General features: G+C 39.8%; 1 long non-coding RNA gene across 1 annotated transcript; it reads right to left on the bottom strand.

Annotated features, from left to right (window-relative positions):
- Window positions 1–705: 705 nt before the first annotated feature.
- Window positions 706–5,273, bottom strand: LOC120589462 (uncharacterized). The gene is made up of 3 exons (XR_005649494.1): window positions 5,231–5,273; window positions 2,178–2,323; window positions 706–952 (listed from the first exon to the last, which is right to left on the bottom strand). It is a non-coding gene; the product is annotated as an uncharacterized LOC120589462 (long non-coding RNA).
- Between the last annotated feature and the right edge of the window lie 272 nt (window positions 5,274–5,545).

The raw sequence follows: 5,545 nt of genomic DNA, 5'->3' as shown, positions 1-5,545 counted from the left end.
AAAATTAAAGCCCTTAAACCACGTCAAAATGTAAAACACGGTGGCCTATGTGCACAAGTTTTCAACTCCAACCACTCAAAATGTTCTTGTCTGGTTCAATGAATTCACTCCTTGATATATATCTCCCAAAATAGAAAACAGGCATTTAATGCTTTAAAAGTGAATTTCTTCAGCATCATTGTTCAAAGAAGCAAGTATGTATAAACGATTCAGAGGTCCATCTTAATTTGTAGTACAAATGAATAAAGTGATTCTGAATTGTTACACAGCAGAATTCTTTAGAATGGTACTTAGAAACAGATTTAATTTCTTAAACGTATTACCTCTTGGCACATACCTTTTTGTGGTGGCAAAAGACACATTTACAAATAGAACCAAATATACTTGCTTCCTTTAAGATAAAATGAATAAATCTATGTCCCATACTTTGTGCTTCGTTACTTTATCTTATTTGGAAATCTTGAGATTTTCAGTGAGTATATATCACTTTATGAAACAAGCAAAAATTTCAAGTTTCGAATTATTAAAAAGACAGGAAAAATTATCTATATATGTATATCTACATAAATACCTATATATAGATATAGGCACATAGATATACACACAATGTCAATGCAATAACTGTTAATGTTTTACCTATAAACCATTTATTTTTACCTAGATTTGTTAGAATTGAGATTTCAAAGTGCATTTATACGTGCCCTACTTTCTTGACACAATTGTAACAGAAAATATGACTTTATTTCTGTGAATCCAGTAAATACATTTCATGATAACAAGTCCATTTAATCAAATCAAGTCTTAAGCCAATCAAATATTAAAAACCAGCAATAACATCCAAAGAAAGAAAATGTCTTACCTGTTTAGAAGTTAATCCAAGTCAAAGGATCCACCGGCCGTCGAAGGTAGGATTTTAGATTCTGATAGTGACTCAAACTGGTGAGCCTCCTCCCTGCTCAATGGAGGAAAGGAAACAACTCCACAAAACAGTGCAAAGAATGCAGCCCTCACAGATTCAAAGGATTGCTCCCAGAAACAAAGATTACAGACTTTCCTGACACAGGCTGTCAGGATGGCAGAGTGCACATGGTGTCTCAGATCCCCTCCGACCACAAACCAGCTCTTTCATGGCTCTGAGTGAGCTTTACCACAATAGCACTTATACAGCATTGAAAGGTAATGAAAAGTAGAGTTGAGAATGGTCTCTTGGGCTGAGGCCCCTCATGGCACCCTCCCCTGAGAGCTGCCAAGGCCAGCCACCGGGTGCACCAGGATCAGTGCACCTTGCAGATGGTTGACACCAAACCAAACTCCTATAACATGGACAAGACAGAAAAAAACCACATCTGGTATAAAGAGAACTCACATCATCTCCACAGACAGCAATGTATAATCATTTCACTCCTGAATCCCAGAGGCCACCTGGAATAGCAGGTTCATAGGGAACTATAATTCTGTTCTATCCCTACAGTACCTCCTTATGGCAAAGAACACACAAAAAAACAGATGTAGGGGAGGAAAGGATTTTTTCTCGAAGGAAAAGCTCAATCGAGACAACCCTAGAGCTCCAAAAAGGAAGCACATAATTTTAACTGCCCATCTAAGGTTCGATAGATTCACACCACTTATACCTTCTAGCAAACACTGCAGACAAGGAATGAAAACTTTTAAGTCGTGTTAGTCAACCCTAAAAACACTGATACGGGGAATGGAAGGAGGACCGAGATCGGTTACCAGGCTCCTGTTAGCAGTTTCGGTGTCTACTACTAATATGATTATAACCAAAGCTTTTTTATCTTTCCTTCACCATTTTTAAGGAGCCAGGCTAGAAAACTGTAGTCTGTATTTTTTCATGTGGCCCTTTCCATGTTTTTTGTTTGTTTAGCTCGGTCTGCTCAGGCAGTTGTGGCCTGTGTTTACATTTCTCATCTCCTAAGGCATCTCCTTTTTTATGAAAATGACACAAAAGCCACAGTCACAGAAAACAATGACCACCCATGAAAAGAAAGTTTCAACAAAGGAAGCCGAGAGTGGCTAATTCCAAGTAGCTGGCTTCACTATTATTTTCTTTACAACCATCTTAACATCTTAGTAAAAAAGACTTGCAACTCTTCTAAATTCACCCAAACCATGCAGAAATATACTAAAAAGGCTGATGGGATAAATACACTGCTTACCTCTGCCAACACACCTGTGGTCTCTCTCAGCTACAGTAGTTTTCAGGAGATAGCAGTATTCCAGCCATTAATTCTCCTGGTGCCTAAGCAGATGGCAGCTTTCTAGTTCTTAAATCCAATAGAAATGCTCCTTCGAGCCCAAGCATCTTTAAAAACCAAGGGAGGGAGGAGGGATGAAAACAGGCAGGATCCAAACTCTCCAAATTTCTTTATTCACAAATACTGCCTCCATCAATCGGAATCTCTATGAAAGTTGTTGTTAGACTTGGGGAAATGCGGGCTAGAATTAAGATAGAAGCGGTTCCCCATTACCTGTACACCGATGGACCCAAATATCTTCAGTTGCTATATAATATAAAGCAAAAAATAGATAAACCAATTTTAGTGCTTCTAGGCACGCTTACTATCTTACATCACAAATAACAGAAAACGGAGTTTTCCACACCAAAACAATCCTCTCCTAGTTCCTCTGATCAACCTACTATCCACACCCCACACCATTCCTTGCACACAGGCAGCTTCTCATAAACCTTTCCCTCCCATGGCAGTCCCACCACACACCACCTGGGGGAGCCAAAGGGACACTGACTGCCTCACCACAATGGAACCACGAAAAAAGCCTCCTGAAACTTCTCTACTGTGCTTAATAAAAATGCAGAGCAAAGTCTGCCTGCAGAAAGAATACGTGGTTCATGCTGGGTCGCAAGAACGGGAAGAGTCATGCCAGGTCACATGTGTCCATGCTCGGTCACATGAATGTAACTCAAAGGTAGGCGATGAAAAGCATGGAGGGATCGCATTGGTTTTAACCCAGGAACCGACCACATCCCTCGAGCCTGAGTTCACAGACTGGCAAATTGTCCCAGGACCAGCACTCCCAGAACTCTTGTCCCGTTGATCCTAAAACCTCACCTCATGCCTGACCCCACCCTCTACCCCGCTGCACCCGAACTCCTCCTGAGACCAAACGGCCAGTCAAACCTGCAGAAAACCTATCAGTATCTAAGCGCAACGAGCTAGCTTCACAAATGTTTTTTTACTGCCAACCGAATTTTACAGGAGACAATGAACTCACACCACTTCTAACTTAGACCTAACGATGCAGACGGGACTAGGATTTATTATACACTCACGTGGAATTTACATAAGCATGAAGATGAGAAGAGCTCAACAGGTAAGTAGTAGTGAGGTAACATGGAAAGCAATGGTACAGAGTAGGAGGGAGGTCAAAGCTGGTTACTGGGCTCCTACTTGGAGCCTTTCTGTCTATTGCTGAGATCTTTTATTTTTCGCAACTTTTAAGGAGGCGGGAGAAAGGAGAACAGGAATACACAGTGGAGACCTGTATTTTTAAAAGTGGCCCTTTTCAAACAGGCAGGAAACTTTCAATAAATAGTGTGAGTCACTAAGTCCAAGTTCTCACTTTTACTAATGGTTCACACTCATCTAAATGTATTAGAGGAAAATCCCTGACAGCACTTCACATTCTCGAATACCCTGCAGAAATAGACTACAAAGGAAAACAGGATGAACAAGGAAGGGTACTGCTTACTTCTGCCAACACTCCTCCATCATTTCTGCTACAGCTGTGTACAGGAGCTAACAGTATCCCAAACATGAATTCTCCTGGTGCCATAATGAGATGGCAGCTTTCTTTCTCAAATCCACTTAACTGAACTTTCAAGCAGAAATCTTTTATAGACAGAGGAGGAAGGAAGGGCGTGGAAAGGGGCAGGATCTAAAAAAGAGCGGGATTCTCCAAATCTCTCTGTTCAGACAGAACTACTCCACCAATTAGCATATCTGTGGAAGCTGTTAGATTGTAGCCTATTCCTGTCTACATATAAGGTGATAAAGCTAAGGTATTTCAGTAGTTCTTCCCAATTTTTAAGGACACAAAAAGAGGATTAGGGACACACAAATGAGACCTTGTGTTTTAAAAACTGGCACTTTCAAATTTTTTTCCTTACTTTGGCTCGAAATGCCTCAGGCGGTAGTAGCTTGTATTTTCATTTCTGATAGACTCAGCAGGAAGACCCTAGAAAATGCTGAGACTTTCCTTGTAATTATGATCGGGCTTTGAAAAATCCATTTTTGTCAAATTTCTGATGTTTTTACATCTTTTGAAATCTGTTCCAACGTTCTGATACAGGGATAAGACCGGAGAACTACATAAATTAGTGACTACATAAATTAGTGACTATTAAACCAGACTGTTTTCAGACCCTAGAAGGTACTGCTGCTACCTTTCGGAAACTGCCTGATCATCCCTATGGCCATACAAGGAGAAACCTACAGAACAAAGTAAGATTCATGCAGAGAATAATACAAAGTGTTTGTCCATACTGTTAATGTTTACAGTTACCATAAGAGGAAAATGGGAAAACAAAATTTAAGATGTACCCTACAATCTACTCCATTCTTGACTTGCCTTGCCCAGACTAAGAGATCAAAACTGATTCTCCAAATGTTCTATTAACGATATTTCTTAAAAGTTACGCCTTGTTGGGAAACGTGTTTTTTCCCTTCCACCTTTTTACCCTGATGTTGATATTACCATCGATTATAATACCCGAAAAGGTGAAGTAATTCAAAAGCTTAAGAATAATTCATTTTGCTTCTATCCATTTATTCTTATTTCTAACAGTATTAATGAAAAAATTGCTATCGTGAGTTTCCAAAAATATTTTCAAAATTAAAAGGTTTTTCAATACAAACAATTGATCATCAACCCAATAACATTAGCAATGACATAAAGCAATAAGACTTTTTACAGCTTAGCCAAGAAAGACCAGGCTTCCTATCCCCATAGTATTTCCTTATCACAGCAGACAATACAAACGCACAGGAAAACATAACCGGCTCTGCGAGGAAAGGTTCAGTAAAGAAAACTGGGAGACACTAAGTGCAAGTAGTTTGGCTTCAAAATAGTTTCCGTGCCCATCTACACATATTAGAGAGAAAAAACTCGGCTACCTCTTCTAATTTATCCCAAACCCTGAAGATATCGACCGAAAAGGCTGACAGAGTAAACAAATATACATACTGCTTACCTCTTGGGCCACATGTCCAACACCTCTCAGCCAAAGCAATTTCAGGAGTTAGTAGTATCCCGGCCATTAATTCTGGAGACAAAAAAAAAAAGCAACTTTCTAGTTTTCCCAAATTCAACAAAATATACCTTCAAGCCCAACCATCTTTTATCAACAGGGGAGGAGGGGCATGGAAAAAGGCGAGATCTAAAAATGAGCCCGCCAAATCTCCAAATCTCTTTGTTCTGGAAGATGTCTCCACTATTTAGCATATCTACTGAAGGAGCACTTAGCTTGGGAGACAGGCAAACTAGAATTATGGTAGAAGCAATTCCC

The sequence above is a fragment of the Pteropus medius genome, unplaced genomic scaffold (assembly GCF_902729225.1).
Source record: "Pteropus medius unplaced genomic scaffold, Ma_sr-lr_union100, whole genome shotgun sequence".
In the NCBI taxonomy this organism is placed as follows: domain Eukaryota; kingdom Metazoa; phylum Chordata; class Mammalia; order Chiroptera; family Pteropodidae; genus Pteropus; species Pteropus medius.
Note: the sequence above shows the minus strand (reverse complement) of the source record. Positions and strands in the feature narration are given on the sequence as shown.